Source organism: Nomia melanderi, chromosome 3 (assembly GCF_051020985.1).
Source record: "Nomia melanderi isolate GNS246 chromosome 3, iyNomMela1, whole genome shotgun sequence".
NCBI lineage: Eukaryota > Metazoa > Arthropoda > Insecta > Hymenoptera > Halictidae > Nomia > Nomia melanderi.
In genome coordinates, this window is record NC_135001.1 from 16544005 (window position 1) to 16568724 (window position 24720).

General features: G+C 36.9%; 1 protein-coding gene and 1 long non-coding RNA gene across 5 annotated transcripts in view; one reads left to right on the forward strand and one right to left on the reverse strand.

Moving 5' to 3' along the window:
• Positions 1-1555, forward strand: part of LOC116429371 (uncharacterized) — a 97312-nt gene extending 95757 nt beyond the window's left edge. Inside the window, exon 7 of the long non-coding RNA XR_012998249.1 lies at positions 1006-1555. This is a non-coding gene — a long non-coding RNA (uncharacterized LOC116429371). The remainder of the gene's footprint in view (positions 1-1005) is intronic.
• The window catches only part of bru3 (CUGBP Elav-like family member bruno 3), a 975444-nt gene that overhangs the window by 341434 nt on the left and 609290 nt on the right, over positions 1-24720 (reverse strand). The window lies entirely within an intron of this gene.

A 24720-nucleotide genomic window follows, 5' to 3' on the forward strand; every position in this document is an offset into this window, starting at 1 on the left:
CGTGAGAATTATTTTGGAAGAAATTCTTTAATTGATTTACGTTTATAAATTCTTCTACCAATTTTATGTATCTCTTGCGTACCTATCGTTATTAGTTTGTTAAGGATTATTTTGCTAACTAATGTTGCATTGAAACAAATGTAGGTTTCTTATATTTTTATGTTGAAAATATAATTCTCTTGAAAGGCTTATCTAAAACACTTGAAATAATCATTTTTAAAGTATAGAAAATTTGTTTATTATATTCTTAATTGTTACACCTTCGATACAACTCACCGTCAGGTAATGTTCTCATTCTGCGATGCAATTATAAAAGCTGTAAATCTAAGGAAGCATAAAATGTTGAACTGTAACTCAGGTAATTTTTCTTTTAACACTAAAACTACCAGACAGTTCAAAATGACGGATTCCTGAGTTTTTCTTTTTGCAATTATTAAAAAGATAGAAGGCGTTTCTCTGAAAAATTATTATAGAAATTGATTTAACAGTAGGCAAACTAAATCGTAAATCACCGGAAATCTCGGTAGATGTACTCTTGGAGTTTCTATAGAGAAATTTCAAAAATCAATTTATTAATTCTTATAAGAATCCTACACAAAACTTATTCTGCATAGATAAAAAACGAATTCATTCTCTATGCAATTCTTATCAATCTCTATTTGAATTACGTAACCACTTGATGAACAATTGAACCAAATTCAACAAGATCACAATAACTACGATAACTGAAAATATCCAAGGGATCATGAATTCATTTAATAAAATTGGTTTCAAATATCAATTTATTAAAAGCAAAACAGGCGCTTATTTTATGCTAATTATTTAGATTTCTTACTATATTTTTGATTCTAAAAATTAACATTTATGTTGAAATTGTTTGTTATTGGTTCTTATCCTTGTAGCCCTTCTGTATGAGTACCTCTGTCAGGCTGTAGTACGCGTATAGCGCAGAGATGTGTCAGCCACGGTAGCGACAACATTCATAAAAAATAATGTCGTCCACAGGGGCCCCTTTCTCGTCTTCTTCTGGAAGAAGTTCATTTCGCAAGCTGTCTAGTTTCGGAAATTCATCTCCGGACAACTTCGAGCCACCCTAAGGCTCGCCCAAACCCCCTGGTAGCTTCGAGAAACTCTGCCCAGAATCACCCCTAGGCCCGACAAGTGCCACAAGAAACAGCAATAAACGTCAGGATACCCGTAGTAATTAAAACTAAAGATCCACGCTGGAAAAACAACAGTTACCCGTAGAGAGTGGCGACGAAGCACTACAGGAAGAATAACGAAAGCCGGGGAGACGGGTGTGAGGAGACGATTCCGACACCGCGAAAATTGACCGCTAATTTGCCCGAGTAAAATGAGAAGTCCACCGAGAAGATTGCGACGGGATGAACCGTTTGCGTCATCGTAACGTCTCAACATCGTTTTTTAACCGTTAAATTAACCTTGATTCGAAGATGACCTAGATAAAACGAAGTTATGAAATATCTTATTTCGTTCAAAATATATTTACCGAGAAGTTCTAATGACTTTTTATAGAGAACTGTTAGCCAAAATAGTGGGATTGGCTATTGCCATTGTTGTAAATGGAAAATATTACTTAATAAATATTTGTGCAGATTGATAAAGATGACGTGTCTGCAGGGCGACTTTTCATATGATTCTATCCTTACGAGGCAGAAATATTTAAAATATTCTCAATGTGAGACAATAATATTAAATTTATCATTCTGGTTACAATATTTTGAGTTATAACATTCTTAACTTTTTTGCAACACTTCAGCAAATATAAGATATATATCTTCAAATTTAACACTAGAACTACCGACCAATTAATACTATTAATTATAATTCCTATAAAAATTGTGTCAATAGATTATTTTCAGTTTCTTCAAACATTCATTGTAGTATCCAAATAGAACTATTTATACTATTATGTTCAATGAATTCAAGATATCAATAATTGCGAAACGAAAAATTCGAAACCAGTCATTTTGATTGTTACGATAGTTCTAGTGTCAAACACTGAAGTATATCGACATGCTACTTTTACGAGGACATAAAATTAATTTAAATCCCTTTTGAAGGTAACAGCCACGCGTACGTCGAACTGTACTCGGCAACGAAGCAAAATATTCCTTAAACTTGATGTTAACGCAATTTTATCGTTCAGTTAGCAAGATGCGAGGGAGAACATTAAAACTCCATGGATAGTTATTCAGTTCTGGCACAGCGTTTGAATGTGGCCGAACCGGGAGCCAGTTCCCTTTTCTTGCCCGGTGGTCTAATAAGAAATCGTTGGATTTCCGTCATCTTTCGTCCAGATCGCCTTTGTAGATTTTAATGGGTTTCTGGTTTCGACAAACTCGTATCCGCTTTCTTGGCGCAGAGTGACGAGAGCAGAGGTAAAGGCTAGGAAAGGGCGAGTACAGAAAAGGTAGGATGAAGGGGAAAATGCACGTTAACAACATGAAAGACCCGTGGATCCCTTTGCATTTATATGGAGTAACCTTACAGGACTGAACAGTCGACTTGAGCTTCCCCTGGCTAAAAGGAAACTTAAGAAACATAAAGTAACTTTACCTTTCCATCCTCTCCCTCTTTCTCTCTTTCTCTCTCTCCTCTCTCTCTCTCTCTCTCTCTCTCTCTCTCTCTCTTCCACTATGCTTTTTCTCTCCACTTTTTTCCTTAACAGCCGCGTCGTGTGCTTTGCTTTCACTTAGCCATTTGCACAAAGCTTTCCGGATTGTATTATAACGGGTAGGATTGTTTAAGGAAGTACAATCTACAAAGCTTGTAGATGTTGTCGAGCAATCTTTGCTTAGCTACCGCGCGCAGTTTACCGTCCACTACATATTGAGACTTTCTTATACACGCTCGCCCGGCAGAATGTACTTTCGATGAGAGGTATAAGCAGAACAAAATGGCCTTTTTCCAACATTAATGGTATGTTGGTTATCATAATCAGATTTTTTGATAATTGTGTTTGTACAAACTTTCAATTTCTCTTTTTAATGGTTGAATGCGATTTAAGAAGATACTATGATCGAGGAGATTTGAAATCGATTCCTTAAAGTAAATGTAAATGTATTTGTGTATTTAAACTTGAAACTTAATAACTTCTATACAGGTTGGATCACGAAGTGCGATCAACTTACATTATTCTGTTGCTAGCTGTTCGATCGGAAATTTTGTTAGCTAAAAGAACATGGTTCAAGGAGAGATTTCATATGATTGTACCAAATTATTTATCAACCCCTGTTTTACAGAGTTATCAAGGTCATCTTCAGTTTTTTACAGGTAAATTTACAGTGTTTTTACATTCATCTTTTGGGAGGTTCTGAGACGAATTCTACAAGCATCGTAACAAATAGTTTCTTCCGTATCCAACAAAACTAAAGAATACTTATAGTTGGAAGAGTTTTGCAAAATTCTTAAAGATCATTAACACTAGAACTACCGAGCATTTAATATGATTGATCCGTATAAAAATTGTAACAATAGATTATTTTCAGTTTCTTCAGATAATCATTATATAGTATTCAAATGAATCTACATATTTTCAAATTATTTCGATATTCAATTCTTTTAAGGCATCAATAATTGCGAGACAAGGGAACCGAAACCATTTTGACTGGTACGGTAGTTCTAATGTTAAATAGGATTCATTATTAAAGATTATTAAAGAGGATACTCTTACCATTTAGAAACCCCCATCATTTCATTGCATTTCCTTTCAAAGCTTACCAAATCTTAATTCCAAGGATGCAACTGAATATTCACTATTTCGAACTTTCTTAATATCTGACAAGACTGGCGTCGGTGTTGTAAGCAACTTCCAGCATGCAAATGGTCCCAGTATTCCAAATTTCTTTCCATGATAATTCTTCTAAACTATTTCATGTTCTACGAAGAATAAAGAAATTCCAGGTAGAAGCAGCAGGGGGACGGAGTATGGGCCTGGATACAAAATCAAGCCCTGTGCAGCAGAAACATGCGATTCGCCGTTGCTAATCTGCATGCCGAGTTGAGAATGTGACGCCATTGAATATTTAAGACGACCGAAGCAAGAGGTGGCTGCGATGCTGCCGACGTTGGTGCACCCAGAGTTGCTGGGAATACAGCTCTGCTCTTCCCGGTATCTGCCACGACCTAACCTCGTTCTTCGAGTTCGTAAGAGGTAAGCCTCGAGACTTCCTGGTTTTCATATGCAAATGTAAGTTCGGCGTGAAGCCGTTTGCCAAGGGCCGCACACCTAGCTACGCAGAAATGCGTCCATGCGCCGAATCGTAGGAACGGTATACCACATAGATACGTGCACCCCCCTTTTCTATTTCTTGAACTTGAAGTCCCTTCCGTAATAAAATGCAAGTTCATAATATTAACCCTTTGAGGTCCGAATTGCTCTTAGTTTTTCCTTGCGGAATTCACGTCAATGTTTCTTGAATCTATCGTTGCCTCATACTTTTGTATCTTTAACGTGTACAGGGTAACTCATTTTATATAATGCAGTTGCCTCTGGAAATATTCGTTGCATAACAGTAGAACTACTGTACCAGTCAAAGTGATGATATCTCCAAAGCATTGAATGTTTGAAATGATTTTGAGAATAAACAGTTTCTCTTGAGTAATATAATGAAGGTCTGAAGAAATTGAAAAGAATCTATCATTAAAATTTTTGCAGGGATTGCATATCAGTCGTATTAAATGCTCGTATTAAAATTTGCAATACCAAAATAGATATTTACAACCTCTCATATTTTAATTATTTTATATATCATTGTTAATATTATATGTTAATATTATGAATTTGTATTTTATTTCGAAAATATCCATGAATGCAAGAATATTTTTCTCTCTTCTTATCCAAATAGATTATTCGTACGAGTCAGCAAGGTTTACCCGTCTTAAATGCTTATATTTACTGCCATTCAGGGCGAGATAGCAACTCGTCGAGTATCTTAAGCTTTGGTCTACCCCTTCAATAGGAATTAAATAGGGCGGAGGCTGCTTAGGGTAAACCAGCAAAAAATTAAACTACTGCCGTGTAACCAGCTATTTTGGTGAAGGTATTCGAAAATTCGTTTAATTCTTGAGGAACTTCTTGCAGCATTAGTGAATTATACATCGTGTAAATTTATTTATATTTCAAATTTGGATTTTATTATGCCAGCGGTCCTTGTCTCTATACCGAACTTGTGTTCTGTGCTAACAATGGCAGGTACTTTGGTCAAGAAGAACCTGTTATGCAATAAACGAACGTAATAATAAATTACAAAATACATTCATTAATATTTTAAGTTTGTATTTGGTATACAACATACATATAGTGTTCGGATTATCCATTGCTGTTGTAACATGGGATACGAGTTCTGTGCAGAGATACATTGCCAGCTAAAGAACCCTTGATGACGAGGACCAGTATGCCAGCTCTTATGTATCAAAACGAAACGTTAAAAACCCTTCATTCTTCAGTGTTGGAGGATGCAACGCTTGTTACTTTCATCATGGCAAATGTACTTTTAAGTGGCTTCGATGCTTGACATTTCTACCCAGATGAAAGTTAATTAATTCTTGAATAGCAATAGGTATGGAAGATTTAAAAACTTCTGTCGCAACGGTTGATAGTGTTCATTTGTCGATCAATTAAATTCTTTCAAGTTTATTTTTTGTGTGCAATACTTCTTTCTTATTCCATTTTATATTATTTTATTCCAGGAATTATTCTGTTTAAATTACATACGTATTACATGAATAAAAAAATCAATCAATTCCATTATGAGGAGAAGCAAAGGTTTATAACTACAGAAAAATTGAATACGTTGAGAAATGATTATGTGGAGAAAACAGTTTGACAATTTCCTAAAACATCAAAAATCGAATGAACATTCGCAACGTATGAATTATGTACTTGATTTCATTCTGAATTTCATTTAATTTCTTCTTCATCCACTTGTTCCAAGAATATCTCCACGATCAATTCTACAAAAAAGTAACTGTTTCGATTATCGTTCACAGAAGATCCGAATAAGAAAATTGTTACACCGAAATTCCATCTTCCTTTTCAATCACCGTGAACTTTTGTCGCAGCGTTTCAAGTAATGGAAAAAACCTTTTTGTTTCACGATATTGTAAACAACTATAGCGAAAAACAGTTCGGCCGTGTCCAGGTGATTTCACCGGTGCTATCGGCGTCGACATCGTAACAAATTAGTGTCGACGGGTATTTCGCGGGAATGAGAACAGAAAGAAAACGGGGGTGGCGGGTTGTCGTTGCGGTGTGTTGCGTAAAAACAGAAACCCGAACACAATCGATCGTAACTTTGACGACTTTGCAGTCAATTTGAACGCCGATGAAATACCTATTTCCTGGACGGGAAAAGGGCGGCGAGTTCAACGAAGGGGACTGGCACCGAAACGTTGTTTTCCGTCGATAAATTCGACGATGGAATCGAACGAGGGAATCGTCCGCGACTCGAGAACTCCGCGTGGCGCTGCATGGCGGTTGCTATCGTAGCACGAACACGATCGTAAAAGCGCTTACGCGACGTTACGCTCGAATTGAGTGGAGCGTATAGATACAGAAGAAGCAGGAAACGAGGAAGAAGTACGGCGACCTAAACTTTCTCGCGGGTTCCGCGCCGTGCTTCCGAGCAGTTAGTTCTCCCTCATATTTTCATAATCGTCCTTTCACGTATGCGGGCATGAAAAACTTTCGCGGATAACTTTCCTGTAATCACCTCCTCGGAAGAATTTATTTATTCATTCGTGCAATCTGTGCCCTCTTCGGCGGAATTAAAATTTTTCGCGCCAACCGTATGGCACGGAATTTTTATCGGAAATCGAATCGCTGCTCCGACTTTTCCGTTGGTGGGTAAACAGGTGTTTATGTAAATCCTCGCTTACACAAGTGTATTTCAGATCGATTATTTAGGGAAGATATTGTTTTCGTATTTATGTCATTGGGTATTACATTTCGAGTATTCATAGTTCGTTTATGAATATATTGGAGAGTTTTAGCAGACTAATTTGTAGCATTGAGTAGAATTATTATTTAGTAATAGGAAATTAATTGCATTGATTAATATTGATTTTCGTTAATTAGCAGTTTCTACTGCAAACAGGCAAAAATGTTGATGAATAATAGAGTAACGTTATTAATATTGCTTACAGTATTATTCGTAACATGGTGAACTAACGAGAATTTAGATGGAAACGTTATAGAATGTAATATCCGTGGCCTTATGGTATAATGCTCTTGTATACGAGTATACGAACGTAGCGCAACAGGAAGGGGCAATGTAATTAAGTACCAAGGAAGACGTGATTGCGTACATTATATTCTGAGGAACACAACGAGTACGAGAAAATTCTGATGGGAAGTGAATAACGAAGAAGACAGGTGCACAATAATAATATTACAAAATTATTACTTAGTTAAGAGGGGAATAATTTAGAATGTATCGTCACGTTGGACATTGGTTATTCTCTACTTCAGTCATAAGGGAAGGCATAAATTGAAGAGGTAATTTTGTCAAAACTGTGTCATTATAATGTACTCAACTCTAAGTAATGATATACTTTTATGGGCTATACCAATGAATTATAATCGCAGTATTAGTTTTTCCACCGTTTTAAATTCCTGTTTTATGAGGCCATTCTCTTGCTGTCGTATGTTCTTCTTCCTTCCTCTCATAATCAACATTACAGATATTTCCATACAATTATTACGAGCAAATATAATGGTATTAATATCATATTAAATTAAAAGGCAAACTAATCTTTCATTATAGTAAAATCGTGCCGAATACAATACGTAGAATGTAATTAGTCCGTAAAGAAATAAAAGAATTCGCAAAAATCTCGTTGTATACATTAAGCATTGTAATGTAATTGCCTTAAACATTAAATTAAGTTGGACAAATTAATTCTTACATTACACAATATGAAATATTTTTTACATAACTGAATTATTATCGCGTTCTCCGATAAATTCGAAATAAAACGGAAATTTCTGATCCCTCTCGATACTAATAAAAATAAAAACATGATATTCAACGGATACGATTAATCCGTGAAATAACGAATATTCTGGTCAAACATTTCGGCATTTTAGCATCGTGCTTGTATTGATGCGACGCGACACTCTGGCTGATACCAGGCTGGGATTATACACGGAGAAGGGCCCTCAATGTTGTAATGCCTCGTGAAAATCTCTGGTTGGTTCTGCATATGTATGATCTCAAGTTTCCCTCGTCATGTAAAGAGTATCGTTTGAATTCGCAGGCTATCGAATAATGCTCCGAGCGTTCGGGCTAACTTTGGAAGTCCGAGGTTCACCTTGCGAAGAGAATCTATCTGTAGTTGCATTTCGAGAAGTATAGCTCAGCCTGGGATAGACCCAGAATCGTTTACGAGATGCGAACATACAAAACGAACGCATAAATATCGCATTAACCTGTTAACTGTGGAATTTAGTTTGAAAAATCTCTCGTTCTGCAAGCAAAAAAAAGTCAAAAAAATGAAGTGCGTACTCGTCCAACGCAGGACGAAGGCACCTAGGGTGTATTTTAATGAAAAACCGAAGTAGACCAAAGAAGAATTACATGTTTATCTGAAAAAATAACGAATTCGTAGTCGAAAGAATTAGTATCATTTCAAGCTTTAATACTCGTCAAATTCTACATCGCATGCTTATACAATAGAAAAAAAATAAACTATACACTGATCTCTTGCTTTTCGAGTAATTCAATTATTTGTCTGCAACTTAGTATTTCCAATATGAAAATTTGATCTCGCCAAAATGCTGACGTTCGTTCACAAAGGGCTGGAACTACCCTACCAGTCTAAATGACTGATATTAGTTTGCTTATTTCGCAATTACTGATACCTTAAAAATGCTAAATATTCAAAATGATTTTATAAATAAATAGTTTGGCTCGAATACTATAATGAATGTTTAAAGGAACCGAAAAATGATAACATACAATAATAAAATATTTTTAAGAATTAAAAAGAAAAGAATTATAACAGAAAATTTAATCGAGGTTTATGTTTTATCATGTACGTGTTTTTAATTATAAAAATATATTTTCTCGTGTTTAATTTTATATAGCAGATTTTAAGGAATTGTTTTGAAATGGTAGTATGTACACATATATCTTTCATATATTGGTAAAAAAAAAACAGAATATATGATTAAATAGCATGAGTACAATTGTTTTGGAAGTTAACGTTTAAAAGTGACAAAACTAAGAATGTTTTTGACTATATAACAATATTTAAAATAAACTGAATTTCTCGTGTCTTTTGTTACCTTAAAAAATACAAAACTGTGTAAATCTCAAAATGTTAAAGGATCGTCTTCTAAAATAAATTTGCTTTCATAAATTGAAACCCGATGTAATTAAATCGATTAATAACGCTTTATGATGATCATTCTTCCAGACAGAAAAATAGCCTTTCGAGAAAACTCGTTTAAAGTTTTAATGTCCAGTATGCAATGAAAATGTTTACTAGACAAATCATTGACATATGTATTGTTATTATATTGTTTCATACTTCATTAATATTATAATTAATATAATGTAATAAAAGCAAATTATTTTGCACTTTATTTTAAAATATAAAGTCTCATAAAAAGTACATCCCTATGCAATTGAACCCTCGATCTTTATGCAAATATTGATTCGGAAATTAATCAGGAATTTATATACTCTATTAAAACTGGTTCAAAGTAACATAAGAACTCCACGGTATGCTTCAAATTTTTAACACTACAGACAATCACTTTTGGAAGACTGTATATGCTATGAATACATAAAATTAATAGAGTATGTATAATACATAAATAGAGATACTAAAGCATTCGGTGTTCTCGCGCGCACCGAGAATACATTCAACAAGTACGGAAGAACTTGCATATTTAAAAACGAATAATGGACGGACGAAATATAAAATAAGAAAATCATAAACACAGTTTTTCCCTAATTTATTTACACGTAGTTCGTTAAGGAAATTTTTATGGACGAACAGAATATCATTGTCTAATCCTCGATACAGTAGAACCTCATAAAATGCGAACTAAAAATTGCTCTATTGCCTTCGTGTATACATTCAAACAATTGTTGAAAAATAACGATAAAAGTGAGATTCTTCAGAAGAAAATAATACAAGTAGACACATTACGAAATGAGCAACGAATAAATTTTAAAGCTACAGACAATTCGACTGACGAAGAATTTAGATCAGTACCCGAAAGGTGTCATTAAGGAAACTAAATTTTAAAGGACTTTAACAGTGATTAAATTTTAAAACTGTGTCATTGTACTCAGCTTCAAGTAATGATATACTTTTATGAACCACACCAAAGTATTATATTCATTTTCATCCGTCTGAAGGCTTCAGTTAAATCTAAACTGATCCGATTCGCCTCGTTCTACCCTACCCTTTAACTACAAACATAGCGACGAGAGTCCGAATCAAGTTGGGTCATCGTCATAGACACAGTGCGGTGTCCGCGTATCGGCAGCATCAGAACGTCCTTCAGACACTGTGTCGCGTTTCAGCGGAGCGCGTAGGAGGCCAAGCACCGGGCGAAATTAAACCCTAGCCCGCAGTTGGATTTATACGATGACTAAATATGAGCCGGCACCGCTGCTATTCTCAACGCGCGACGCCGCCACCCTTTTGCCGTGGGATAGCTTCGCCGGCGATAGCGTCGGGCGAGGTCTGCCACTTTCGTACGGGCCACGCTCGAAGAGAGAGAGAATAATTTGCGAACGACGTGGAATTGCTGGAAAATAGGAGTCCGGAGACTACTGTGCCTTTGCCCTCTGTCTGTTTGATGTATAAATGGTCGAAGAAGGAAGGAAAGAGACACGGTGAAACGGCCGGCTCCAATAGACGCGCGACAGGGTGCGGCGGAAGGGACAGGGTCGAGGAAAGAGGAATATCGAGTGTCGAGATGGTCCCGGGGTCGTGCATTGAGGAATGCGTCAGACGTGCAGGCGGCACGTATCATGTCAGTGCCATTGCCCCGCAATTTACATGCGTTATGTTCTGATATACTGCGCGCGTCTCAAACATATACGGAATTCGTTCCGGATCTCTTTTTTAAGAAGATAGAAGCACGTTATGGATAGTACGGCTAGATTGCCTGGCATTTGGCTTGCGATTCGAATGCTTAACTATCTTGGAGATCGATACCTACTCGATGAGTTCGGTAAACGCAAGGAAGTGAATAATATTGATTTTTCGGAACACGGGATTTAGGAAATCTGCGATTGTAGTGGCACTGAGGTTCCTTTAGAAACTATGGAAAGTTTGTAAAAATGTAAACTTCGTGTGTGTAAAAAGAGGATTATTGTATTTAGCATAATAAGCTGAAATGTATTGTTACTTTTCATAGGGATATGTAATTTAGTGTAATTAATTGTATGAAACATGTCTGCTGTTTGTGGAATTGTTAAATAATATTTTTACAAAATTCGTTTCGTATAAATCGCTGCATCGCCGTTTTTAAAAATTTTTATAAAGTTTTTAGGGTTACTACTAAAACTATGTAGATTTAAATGTACATTTTTATGTAAAAAATATTTTCAAATTATCTTATTACAAATCTATTACATCTTCTTTTATACTTTTTTATAAATTGATGTTTTAAAATCATTACAAAAAAATGCTTTTTATCCGGTGTATTATCCGAGAAAAAATAAAAACAATATTTAGTTACCTATTCAAATAATAAATACAAATGAAGTAATCGATCGATCTCGATATTGTAAAATGTCGTTGAAACGGTATTATTATTTGAATGTACTTTATTTATTCGAACGTCCAATACGTGGAAACCAATATGCTGTTCTGAGAATTCAGAAATTCAAGTCACTTAGATGCCAAGAGACTGGACTCCAGTTTATCATCCAATATTTGAGTGTGGAGCTTTTCAATCAAGGTTGGAGTTTACACAACAGTCCGCGGCAGTGCTCAACTTGATTCAATGGTGCAACTGAATCCGTACAGACGGAAACAAACAACTCCCTAACTACCCTGAGGTCCATCTTTCTGCTTCTTCGATCCTGCCTCGCAGCCTCTTCACGAAATGAAGAGTTAATAGAATAGCTAACACAAGCCGGTTTCCTGAGCACGTAACGGAAACAATAATACTACTTGGTTAATCAAACAATAACTAAAATTATGAAAACAGTACAATCAATATTGACAGAAAGGAAATGTAACATTGTATCGAGAATAACCGTACGGGCTTTCAATTAAATCGAAAGAGCAAATAACGTGTCTGATGATTTTTTTTCTACTATTGCACGTCGCGAATATTTTTCATAGTAAAGATCAGAATCTACGCGAATACAATATTTGTTGATGGTGAGGCGGTTCTTTCTGTTGTTTGATAGAAACAAATATAGTTCTTTGAACGTTAAAATGAATTCAACAGCGCGATTTGATTTAACAGCGCGCAAACTGAATTGCAAATCGATTAAAGTCTCAATAGATGCATTCTTGTAGTTTCTACGGAAGAATTTCAAAAAGTTAATTCAATTCCTCGGTAGTTTTAGTGTTAATGAGCTATTTCTTCGAATCGATAAATCTGTATTTTCAAAATATCTGCGATACGGGATCATTAAAGAACTACATTCATATTTTCGTTGAAGGTAGAAATCGGAAATTTCACCGGAATGAATCGAATGCGAGGCAGTTAGATCTAATTAAGGACGCGATTTCATGAAATTAATTCGCTGAGAATATCTCACAGAGGTCGTGGTTCCTGATAGTATTGTTCAGAAGGTGCATAACGCTGCTTCGAATCCAGGACAAGCAATTAATTGCTCCCCGCACACCATTTTACTTGTGGAACAATATGTCTACATATAGAGGTTGCTTGTTCTAAGCTGCACCAAATAATTTTAAAGGCTGAGTCAAACAGTAAAATAAAAACTACAGCCACTCGTGAAAGTATTCAAACACTCGGTAGAAAATTGTCAGCACTCTGAACTATTATAATTTTGCAAAAAAGATTCTAGTACGAGTAGTATTAATTCGTTTCGTATTTTATAGAAAGCGGCAATCAAACGTAAAATGCTTCCGGACCATTAAGATTTAATCCCTTGCTCTATGATTTCCATCATAAGCACAATCGGTACAACTACTTTATAAATAACAACGAAAAGAGAAAAATTCTAAGCATATTCTATGTCTATGTTTACTATAAAGTATAATAAATGATAACAGAATAATATTTAATTTGGATTCAAGAGAATTGAGTAACGTTTATGCTCCTTAAATTCCGTTTAAAACCTTCGCTACGTGTCCGACACGATATTGCAGGACAAGGGACTCAATAAGAAAAGAATAAAGGCACTGGGAATAGTATCAAGGTCGGCACCTCGCACCGATGCCGTGTCTAAAGGGTTAATCGTTCGTTTAGATTGCACGAAACAAAGGTAACATTCAGGTGTTGAATTTCGCATGGGATACAGCAAAACATTCAACTGTCCCCATTTGCATTCATTCTCGTAACTCCCGCGGCAAAGATGCTGAATTTTATTTCGACCTCGTAAATTATGTTTCAGTAATATCAGCGCGCGCGTTGACGTCAAGCTTGCATTATTATCAATCACGGTGACAGGGTGGGAGAGGCAGGGTCGTGTGCACACGTTCCCATCGTACGCTCGTCGGCCCGTGAATAAGTAATCAGAGTCTGATGAAAAGTGTCGTCGCTCCGAGAATTTATGGCCATCGGACCGATCCGGACGTGTCAACTTCTCTCTGTCGCGCGCTGGGCACACAGGTATACCAAGGTGCGGCCAAGGGGTAAATTCTTGCTGACGCGACTTATTGTGCAAACAAAAAAATTCGAAATGTCTTTGCACGTCGAAAACACGGACTAGATGTTCCAGTGATTTCATTTACTCTGATTCGGATTCATTCTTACACTGTCAAGGTGTTCTTTAACCTTTTGGGCTTAACACATTGCGTACCGGTAACTATAAATCTCGTTTTAATATAAAAACACTTAGCTATGCAACTTCGCTAATTACCGCAGCATTGAAGAAATATAAAATTTAATTCGAATTGATTATCTATTTAGAATATATTGCATAACAATATGATATCTAAATTTTTCTATGTATAGTGATATAAATTGACCTCAGCGAAAATTGCCATCCGAACAATTCAGTTTTCTGAGAATTAGCCGATACGCAATGTGTTAATAACAATTTTCGGTATAAATATTTGTTATTTCCCGATGAAATCTTGATGATATTATTTGTAATTGACATACAGGGAGATCTTGCATCGTTTAAGTGGCAGAACTATTTTATTCCTATGTTTCATATGTTGGTGCTTTGTACAGAATTTAATGTCGAATTTTTAATTTCATAGTTTTTCTGTGTTGAATCAAATGGCGACTCAAAATCGTCTCTCGAGTGCAAAGGATTAAAGCACAATCTACCAAAGATGGGACACTTTGTGGCCACCTCTAAGATATGGTGGTATTATTTACATATTATCTACATAGTAAGTTAATGACAAATCAGTATTTCTGCTGCAGGGGAAACATTTTTTTATTGATTTGAAGTGCAATAAAATATGTTCAATATTTTTGCTTAGTATTTCTCAAATAATTTATGCTTTCATGTAATCGTTAACATTACTGTTTTCTAACGACGATTCGCGTTTTTTATTCTTATTCGTTTTTACGGTATTTTTTACATGTAGGTTTTGTGGTGTCTGATTGAGTAATCGCATTTAGATTGTATCGAAACAAATTATACACTGAAGAACATCACATTAAACAATAATGATATTTTTTTTAATTTTAACCAGTTAATTAGTAAAATTAGCATATAATATAATATAGTGGGTACAGCGTATTCCCTCTCACTCTTGATACTGTGACCGTTAACCCTAAGCACTCGAGACGTAACTCTCACCACTTGATTTGATACAGCAAAATTATAAAATCCTGTATATAATATTAAATTTTGTATAATGCATCAGTACGTGAAGTATTGAAACAAAATAACTTTCTTATTAACTTACGTATGTTTTCACATTACTTAGTTTCAAAGAATGGCATCTATATCTTATCGGAAAATGTTGATTATACATAGACAAAAACTTCCAACTGCAAAGGATTAAATGTTGAAACCAATATGGTTTTAATAATGAGCGTCCCAGTCAAGTTTCGAAACGTGAGGAAGATTTTAGTAATAAAGAGGATAAAGGTACATCTGGGTAAGCAATCCCCTTGTCCTGTAAAACGCATTACATTACGATATTAAATACTTTCTCCTTCATAAGAGAAGAAAGAATTTTTTTACTTTCTTTTATACGAGAATTATGACTTTTCCTTCAAAGCACTCTTTCCTCTTCATGCAGAGTAAAGAATCCAAAGTAATTACGCGAATTCCCATCTCTAATGTTACGATCTTGTATTCGAGTTTCCTTTGTACCGTCGAAAGTGCCGAAGCACGATGTACAGGATGTTTGCCGAGTTACTAGAGTTTTGATCCTAAATGATAAGCATGTGTACAGTTGAGAGATGACTTGCTGTCTAGTGGAACTATACAGGAGCAATAGGTGTCTTCCTACTTTACAGTTTTACAGTTTTGATTAGTTACGTGCAACAAATAGTAAATTAGTGGTCAAAAATATTAGGAATTAGGAAATAAAAACAGTAGAAAAATACGCGAGACAAAATGAAAGCTGATCAGCCGAATTCCTCAGGCTAACCATCAAGTGATCTAGCAATACGTACACGGAACGAATGAAACAGGAAAAGTTTTGCTGTCTTTTATGGCTATAATAGCATAAATCAGTCGCTTATTACAGTTATCTGACTTGAACCCTAAGAAAATGTAAATATCTCTTTTATTCCTGACTATACGGTCATGATGACTATTGTATATAAATAGTCGCTTCCATCCATTTCATTAACACTAAATCAACCGAGCAGTCAAATTGACTTTTTAAAATTCCTCTATAGAAACTTCAAGAGTGCATCTATCGAGACCTCAATTGATTTATAATTCACTTTGAGTATTACTAAATCAATTCCTTTAATAACTTCCCAAAGAAACATCTGTTATCCTTTCAGCAATTGCAAAATCAAAGAATTAAGAATAGATTTTGACTCGTCCGGTAGTTTTAGCGATAAAAGCAATACAAACTACAGATTCTCATTGTCTATTATATCCATTACAAAACCCACTAAATCTTGTCTCACCTCTGAACTTTCTCATTTCATACTATTTACGAGCAACCAGTCGACCAGCAACTGTGCAAACACCTTGCATATTCTCCTGCCGCCTATTTCCATTCCCAGTTCGAATTTTATCGAGAAATTAAGAAGCGTCGTTACGGTTCGCGACGGCCTCGCCGTAACGGGCATCTATCGCCGGCTCGCGGCGCGGCGTTATGGAAACGCATATTGTAGACGCATGGGCGTCGTAGATCCCTCGCTGAAAAGTACAAAGGTTGACATAGAAACACTCTTAGCCGTGAGGGTTTCAAAGAGAATAAGAGCGAGCGAATGGCGGAGGCAGCGGAGAAAGAAAGAAGGACCGGCCGAGTAACAGAAAAAGATGGCGGCTGCCGCGGATGGTAGGTCGGAGAGAGAGGGGCTGAGATAAAGGGGGCTCTTTTAATAACGGTCTCGACCGGTGTTACCAGGCCTCGCGAACCTAGTGCTTTCTTAAGGCGGACGGTAAAGTGCCCGTGGTACAGTGCTCCCGGCAATATCTTCCGATTACGGTTAAGTAAAGACCCAGCCTTAACTTTCCACCTAACCAAGACATCCTCTCCGCGCTGCTGTGTAGCCCACGTTAAATCCGATAAGACGACTGCAAGCCATGCCGCGGTCAAAATTGCAATCAGTCGGCAATCCTAAATGGACCTAACGAGCCTCCGCGTAGAATTGCCTATTAAGAAAAAAACGTCGACCGACGAAACTTGACGTTTAACCTGTTAACCGTGGAATTTCATTTCAGAAATCTCTGATAATGCTCGCAATGAAATTAAATGATGAAGTGTATACTCGTCTGATGCAGGCTAAATGCACTTGTAATATTAGTCGCTCAGAAGCTAGTGCGGTTAAGTTCATTTATTTGTATTTTCTGATTTTTGTCAATTTTAATGGAATAAATAATATTCTTTTCAGTTAGTAAAGGATTCGTTCGTTTTTTTTTCTAGGTCAGAAAACCCTTCCTCCCATCCTTTCTTCCAAATTTCCGAAAATTTGAAAAAACCTTATGGTAGTAATAGTTATTCACGACATTCCCTAAGAATATTTCTTGTATATCAATACGACAAGAGACTTTTGTTATCGATGTTTTCTCAATAAATAAATGCTTCACTTGCAACCAATAAGTTATTAAACGACTTCAACCAGTTAACCAGGATCGACGAGTATACACGTTATCTTGAAGCTTGAAATGATACTGATTCTTTCAACAAAGAATTCTTTATTTGCTCAGATAAACATGTAATCCTTCTATTTTACTTTAGCTGTTCGTTAAAATATACCCTAGGTGCATTCGCCCCGCGTTTGACGAGTACACATTTCACTTTCTGATTTTATTACGCGCAGAACAAGGGATGTTTGAAATTAAAATCCACAGTTAACGGGTTAAGTTTGTGCTCATAAATCCCTATCCAACAAATAAATTAACCGATAAATCATTTTTAATTTGGAACACCGTCAAATGGAAAGTACTAAAGTCAAGAGTAGCTGATACCGTATTCGAACTGGAGTGAATTTTACAAGAATCCCTAAAGCGGGCGAAGCTGCTTTCAGTTTACGAGTAGAGAAAATTCTTTCCCTCTTTTATTTCTATTCCCTTCTCGCCCTATTCTTTTTTCTCTGTATCACTCGGCTGATGTCTTCGCCGCGCTGGGGCGCGGAAGAAAGAGGGACGGATAAGGAGGAAGAGGATGCGGCTGGTAGTTCTTAATAGCGCTTATTACTCTCGCCGGGGACCCTATGATATATCTCCTCTATTTTTCGCCCGTGGGGAAATCAGGCGTGTAATAGTGTATAATTAGTTATATAGTCCCTCTGTAACTTAGCCGTGCATTATGCACGATCAAAGTGACAGAGCACCGCGGCGCCTGCGAGTGAATACAGCCATAGCTCATCAGTCGCGTACGCAGAAAATTAGGATGATAAGGCGATGCCGTATTGATCCGGGTTCTCTGAACCGTCCGATCGGTTCCCGGTCGTATATCCCGAGTAATGTAGGATGGTCGTTTAATGTAATTCAATTCGAAAGATATGTCCTATTATCGTGAATTCATTGCCGACGCATTTGTTTCGCACGAATTGATTTCGCCGACGAACGACAGTGATCGCGGTTGAAATACTTCGTAGATCGTTCGCAGGATAGTCGAATTTTCAAGTATTATTAACCCCTTGACCCGGAACACCGTGTCAGACTCGTGAGGAAAATTTGAAACTGAATGTGAGAAATCTAAGTGTTATTTATTTATTGTTTCATGTAAATTAAATAATACTTTTCTATGATCAATCGTTAAGCTTTGAAGTGAACGCGGACATAGAATAAGTAACGAAATTGTTTCTTTTCCTAATAAATGATTAACGATAAGGTGGTCGTATCGAGCATAGTTAAGAAATAAATCATAGGACAAGGAGTTAACGGACCGCGGATCTTTATGCAAATATCAGTTTTTACGCGATAATTTATGGAAACTGTAATCAAAGGGAGATTCGCGTTCATCGATCAAATATGTAGCGCGGCATTGAGAGTTCCGTTTCGTTTTAAAAGAGTGAAAGCTCATTAAAGTTAATTAAAACCTTTTCCTGTACTGAACGTTAGATGATTATTCATGCTACGAATGCGTGGAATCCGCACTCCACCTGTTAACATTGACTGAAAGAGATGTGATACGAAAATACTTGAAGTGCTGTCCATGTGTTCGTAACAAGCGTAACTGTACTAGGTAAACGTATACATAAATGAAATAAATAACAAAACATCGTACGTTTGTAAAGGTAACATTGAGAGAGAATGTATAAATAAATTTTGAAATTCTCTTTTAAGTAAATAACCCTGCCACAATAAAAAACCTGCTTTTCCAAAAAATATAAATCTATACATGTTCTTCTATAATTCCGAATCAGACACGTAGCGAAAATGATCAACAAAATTCGACAATTCTAAACGATATTTATCTTTCATAAAATGTTGCTTGTCTATTATAAGTCTTTAACCTTTACAATAAACATCGAACTCTTCCCACTAAATTGTTAACAATAAACTACTTTCATCAGGCACAGTTAAGAAAGAAATCGCAGGACAAGAGATTAAAGTGGCAAAAACTTAAGAAACTAATTCTACGATGTATTACGAACAGACTCAAATATTCAATAACGGATTCATGGATGAAAGCTTAGAAGGACTCTTTGAAGGAATCATCATTACACGGACACACGTGTCCCTGTGCCCGGCGAGGTTGCGTTTCACGTGAAAAATTCACATGGCGGCGATCGTCTGCCGCGGGGGGAGACGAAAAACCTATGGAAGGCTATGAAATAATTGGGAGTGGACGGTGAAAGTTGGTCGTCGCTGGGGATCAGACACATAATACCGTCATTCTCTGTTATCTGCCGCGCGAAAGGGAATAGGGGGTGATCGTGCAGGGGGCGGCTCACGGAGGAAGGGACATCTTATCGAGAGGGTGACCAAGAGGGAGAAACGTGTGGACTGAAGGGGTTCGAAGTTGGTGGGTGGAGCGGCGGGTGGATTTGCGGCAACTGGAAACCCGATACCCAGGGGAGTCTCTCAATTGCCTCGTCCCGCAATTATACGTTTGAGCGGAGCCACTATCTCCGTTAATGTGCTGGACTCCGAACGCAAACCCAAGGCGGGACTAACTAGCGTAGTAAGAGGCGGCACGGGTACAGGCACAGGCACAGGCGCCGCCGACACCTTTGCCATCGCGAAATATTGTTCGTTGCACTCCGACCCACCGACCAAATGTGTACTTAGTTATACGGCCCTTTTGATCCCGTGTTATCTCGATCACCGGCGGGTTTGCGCCACGATTTTCAAGCCGTATCGAGATCCTCTCCGCCGAGTAAATGTGCATACAAGCAAACACGGCTTGAGAACCACTATATCTGTTACCTGGACGCGCCGCATGATAAATCGTCCCGTTTACGCTGATAAATATAATTGCTTCGCCCCTTTGTTAGGCGGCTCCCGCGAATTGACATATTTATTGCGGTGATATAATTTACCCGGCGTCTGGAAGATTGCGTGAAAGCACTGCGCAGACTGCGCTGTATAAAGTAATACGAAATTGCCAAGGAGAAAGCAGTTTCAATAGTGTCTTATAAATATTCCATTTATTATTATAGAATTATGACGTAATTCAAATGCGTGCCCACAGATGCCATTGAAGTTTTATGGTAATTTACGTGTATCCGTTGTATTTATGTTTAAAGAAAAAGAAACTTTAAAATGTTTATAGGAAAAGAATTCTCAGTGTGTTAACCTCTTGCCTTGAGAACAACGTGTCAGACTCGCCGTGAAAATGTCAAACCGAGTTCGGCATATCTGAGTGTTACTTCTTAATTTCTAACATAAATTAAGTATTACTTGTATATTATTAATCTTTAAACTTTAGAGTAAATGTAGACACAAAGTAAGTGTAACATTCGTTTCTTTTTCTACTAAGGATATTAACGACAAAGTTGTTGCATCGAGCACAGTTAAGAAGTAAATCATAGGGCAAGGGGTTAAACTACATAATCAAAAAGTATTGTCGGGACTTCAGCAGTTCTTTCTTCATAAAATAATGTAATTGATTACTTCTTTTATAATAATCCATTGCGCACTTCCACTGAAAGTCTACAATTTTGTCACTGCTATGTAAACATTTTACAAAATATCGTAGGAAGAACCAACGGGGGAATTTAGACTTCGCGGATTAAACGTTAATTAGCATGACTGGCGAAGTAAATTCACTTTTATTCCGTAACGAGAGGATGTTAGAGCCGTAATGAGAACGGGAAAAATAACGCAAGCATTTTCTTGCGTTTAGAGCGAAGAGCGCCGATACGGGGGACGCTCGGCGTTGCGTACGTTCGCTCTTCTGCCGGATTGAGATAACATAATGACAGCATTTACGGTGAGAACCATCTACTTGCGGTACGTCGGAGTTGGCAAGAGTTAAGTGCCATTTAGCTCCGATGTGCAACCTGCCTTGCATAGCTAATTTACTTCGAAGGACGAGTTCGTTAATGAGAATGGGAGATTCAACACGGGCAAACCTAAATCCCCTCAAATCAATTAAGAGTACCTTGACGTGTCGGTTACAAATCAATCATATCATTTGTCCCATGCGTTTCGCACCAAAATCTACCCTCGCGCGTCGCGCGATAACGCGATATTCCCAATATTTTTAACACGTTAAATGCCACCTAAGTTTATGGCGCCGAATGTGCAAGAAGTAAAAAGTACAATATTAAATTATTTAATTGCATTGCGTTGTTATTGTCGCAGTTTTGTCTTGCTGAATGTCATCGCGTTAGATAGCTTTATTTACAATATAGGAATGTTTTCAAATAATCATCGTTTAATTGAGGCAATTATAGTAAATGAATTTGGGAGGTCGGAGAAAAGGAAAAGAGACGTTGATTCCTAGTTGAAACTATTAGTTTTTCGCCGTTAACACTAAAATTACCAAACAATTAAATTGGAATTTCTATTGAAGAATTTCCAATTTGTTAATGGAATTACTTGGTAACGTATTTCAAGATTATTGCAATCGGTGAGAATACAACTCATCTAGACTCTCGTTCACTCTGGTAATAAGCTAAGATGAAACGGAAATTAACTTTAAATCCACATATTTCCGTGCAAACTCTAACGCACATCACGGGTCTCATGTCACTCGTATGGAATTCAAAGAAAGAATATTATCTCGTGTTTCACATCTCAATGACTTTATAATATAACAATTTATTTACAAACTTTTTGTTGATACTTGTTGTGATTGCGGATACGTGGAAAAAGATTGTTCCCTATACCGAAGAACACTGAACACATTTACGTGGTCCACCCCGTATATCCGCATAATTTTCTAACATCATCGCGTCTAACCAATTTTCCGTCTCAACTAAAATTCATTCGGTTTATTTCACGAAAATTTTTCATAAAACGTCGCAACGCAGTGATGGAATACTCTTTCGAATCGCTGAGCCCTTGATCCGATCTTCTCTTTCCCTTCGGGCTATGCAAAGATGGAGAGGCTGGACGAAGGTCCATGCAACGATGGCCGGAGCCCTATACATATATATCGGCGCGGTGGATGGACACACTTCGGTTTGACGCTTCGAACGACCCCCGAAAGCTTTCATCGGGGAACGCACACCCTCGCCACGGTAAATACAAACATTTCTGTGGCTCGAGTGCACGGACTGAACGCTGATTCTGAGTGGGTAGCCGCCGCTCCGCTCTAGATGGATCCATTCTGCTCCCGGCTAAAGTTGGAACATTGGAACGACAAGTGATCTCTCTGTTCACGCGAGTGCAAGGATGCTGATGGCCGGGAGGGTGGCCGAAATGAACGAATGCTGAAAGGAAAGAATGAATTCTGGCTGGATCGTGGACGCCTCGATCCATGCAGATTCGCTGTCTCCATTTGTGTACTTGAATCTAGATAGCTGTTTACTCTGGGGAACCTCGATATGCCCTACGCATCCGTCGTCGCGATACATTATTAGCGACAACATTATTAATTCAACGTTCTTATTATTCTCGTACATTGGACTACAAAATTATTTGACTCTAGGTTTACAGAACGCGTCAATTTGACGTATATTGAATTTTACACTACTTGATAAATGTTTACGTCGACTTTGATTGATGCAATTACACCGTAATTATGTACCACAATTATGTACCTCAATTATCTATTTCGAAACGTATAACTTCCAAAATCGGAATGAACGGACATGAATTTTTCTAGGAGCAGTAGAATGAACCGTATAATAAATGTCTGTAAGCCTATTGTTAATACTGGAACTACCGATATGTAATCTATATAAAAATTGTGACAATAGATTATTTTCTTATGTAAAAGTGGCTTTCGCAAGAGAGTCATGTCACGCCGTGCCTGTTTCATGAACTAGCTACTTGTATAAAGATAGTCTTCCTAGGCACTCACCAGTATCAGTGTGTCTTTAACCCTTGATGAAGCCAGCTGCAATGATGGCGAAACCTTGGGAACAATTTCCTACTGTACATGGCTCTCACCCGAAAGCCACTTTTGAATATAATATTCCAGGTCGTGAAAGCATTAAAGATTATTTTCAATTTCCTCACATGTTAATTACAGTATTCAAGTGCAACTATTTATTTTCGAAATCATTTCGAATATTCAATGCTTTTAAAGTATTAATAATTAGTCGTTTTGACTGGTGCGGATATTTCTAGTTACTTTATGTAATCGTATTTGTACCGAGAAATTCGAAAGGGTGAGCAGTTTTATGAAAATTCATTAGCAGTGCTAAACGTAAAAATTCATAATCTCCTTGTTATTGACGACCTTGTCCGACTTTTCATTTTATGCAAAGTATTATGCAAATATTTTATGAAAATATTATTTACGCAAGATCTCGTACACGAGAGGCACACATAATTTTCTTTGTATTTTCCGTACTTAGAATTACAGATCATAGAAAGACGTTATGTTTTTTAAGAATACTTAAAGGTACTTACGATGATAAGGATCGTACACATATAAATATCAAGAATAGAAAAGATATAAAACCTAATTCGCATTGAATTCATTTTATAAAACTTACCCCTACATTGAGAGATTAAGACCAAGATCCACTGGAAAAGTAAAATAACTTACCTGAAACAAGAAATCAGAAAACAAAATCAGTTTATAGAAATCAATTGATATTCATATATAATAAATAATAAACACTAATTATAGAAATTTAATTCAGTGAAAACAGTTATGTCAAATTTTACACTCTGTAGTAAAAGTTCTGTACTATTCATTGTAACGTTAATTAAGAAAGTTGTATAACTGAGAAATTACTAATTCTACAATACGTGCGTAGCAGACAAACGATTCTGCGTGAATTATCTCAAAAGAGGAATTTTCGACGAAAACATTTTATCGTGGGTTTTCAATTGATTTTTTCATGTAAATGCACCTTCGTCTTGATTAAATTACGATTTCGGAAATACTCTGTATTGCGATAGATCGCAATAAGATCCTTATTCCGTTATATTTCCTAGTCCATGAGATACTAATCAATGTATAAATTTAAACAATTCGCAAATGAGTGCACATTCTTATTATAACGTATTCACTTCGGTTTGGATTTAACAATTATGCGTACTGATACGGCCATAAGAGTGACCTAACGTGATGCGATGTTCTTTCTACTTCTCTTCCTTTCTGCTCTCTATCAACACTCTGCCTTACGGAGTTCGTTCCGGGGTTATGCGTGCGAAAGTCCGTGAGTTTAATGTCATTTCGTTCCTCATTTGTGATTCATGAAATTCGCCCGAACTTTCATGTTCCCCTCCAGTTATCTGAAGGCGAACCACTGTGATCTCATTTCAGTTGTCCCACGGGTTCATCCTGAATCCACTGGATAACCACGTAACGAAATCGATCTCTGAAAGTATCTGTCTATATTTTAGGATCTCTGTC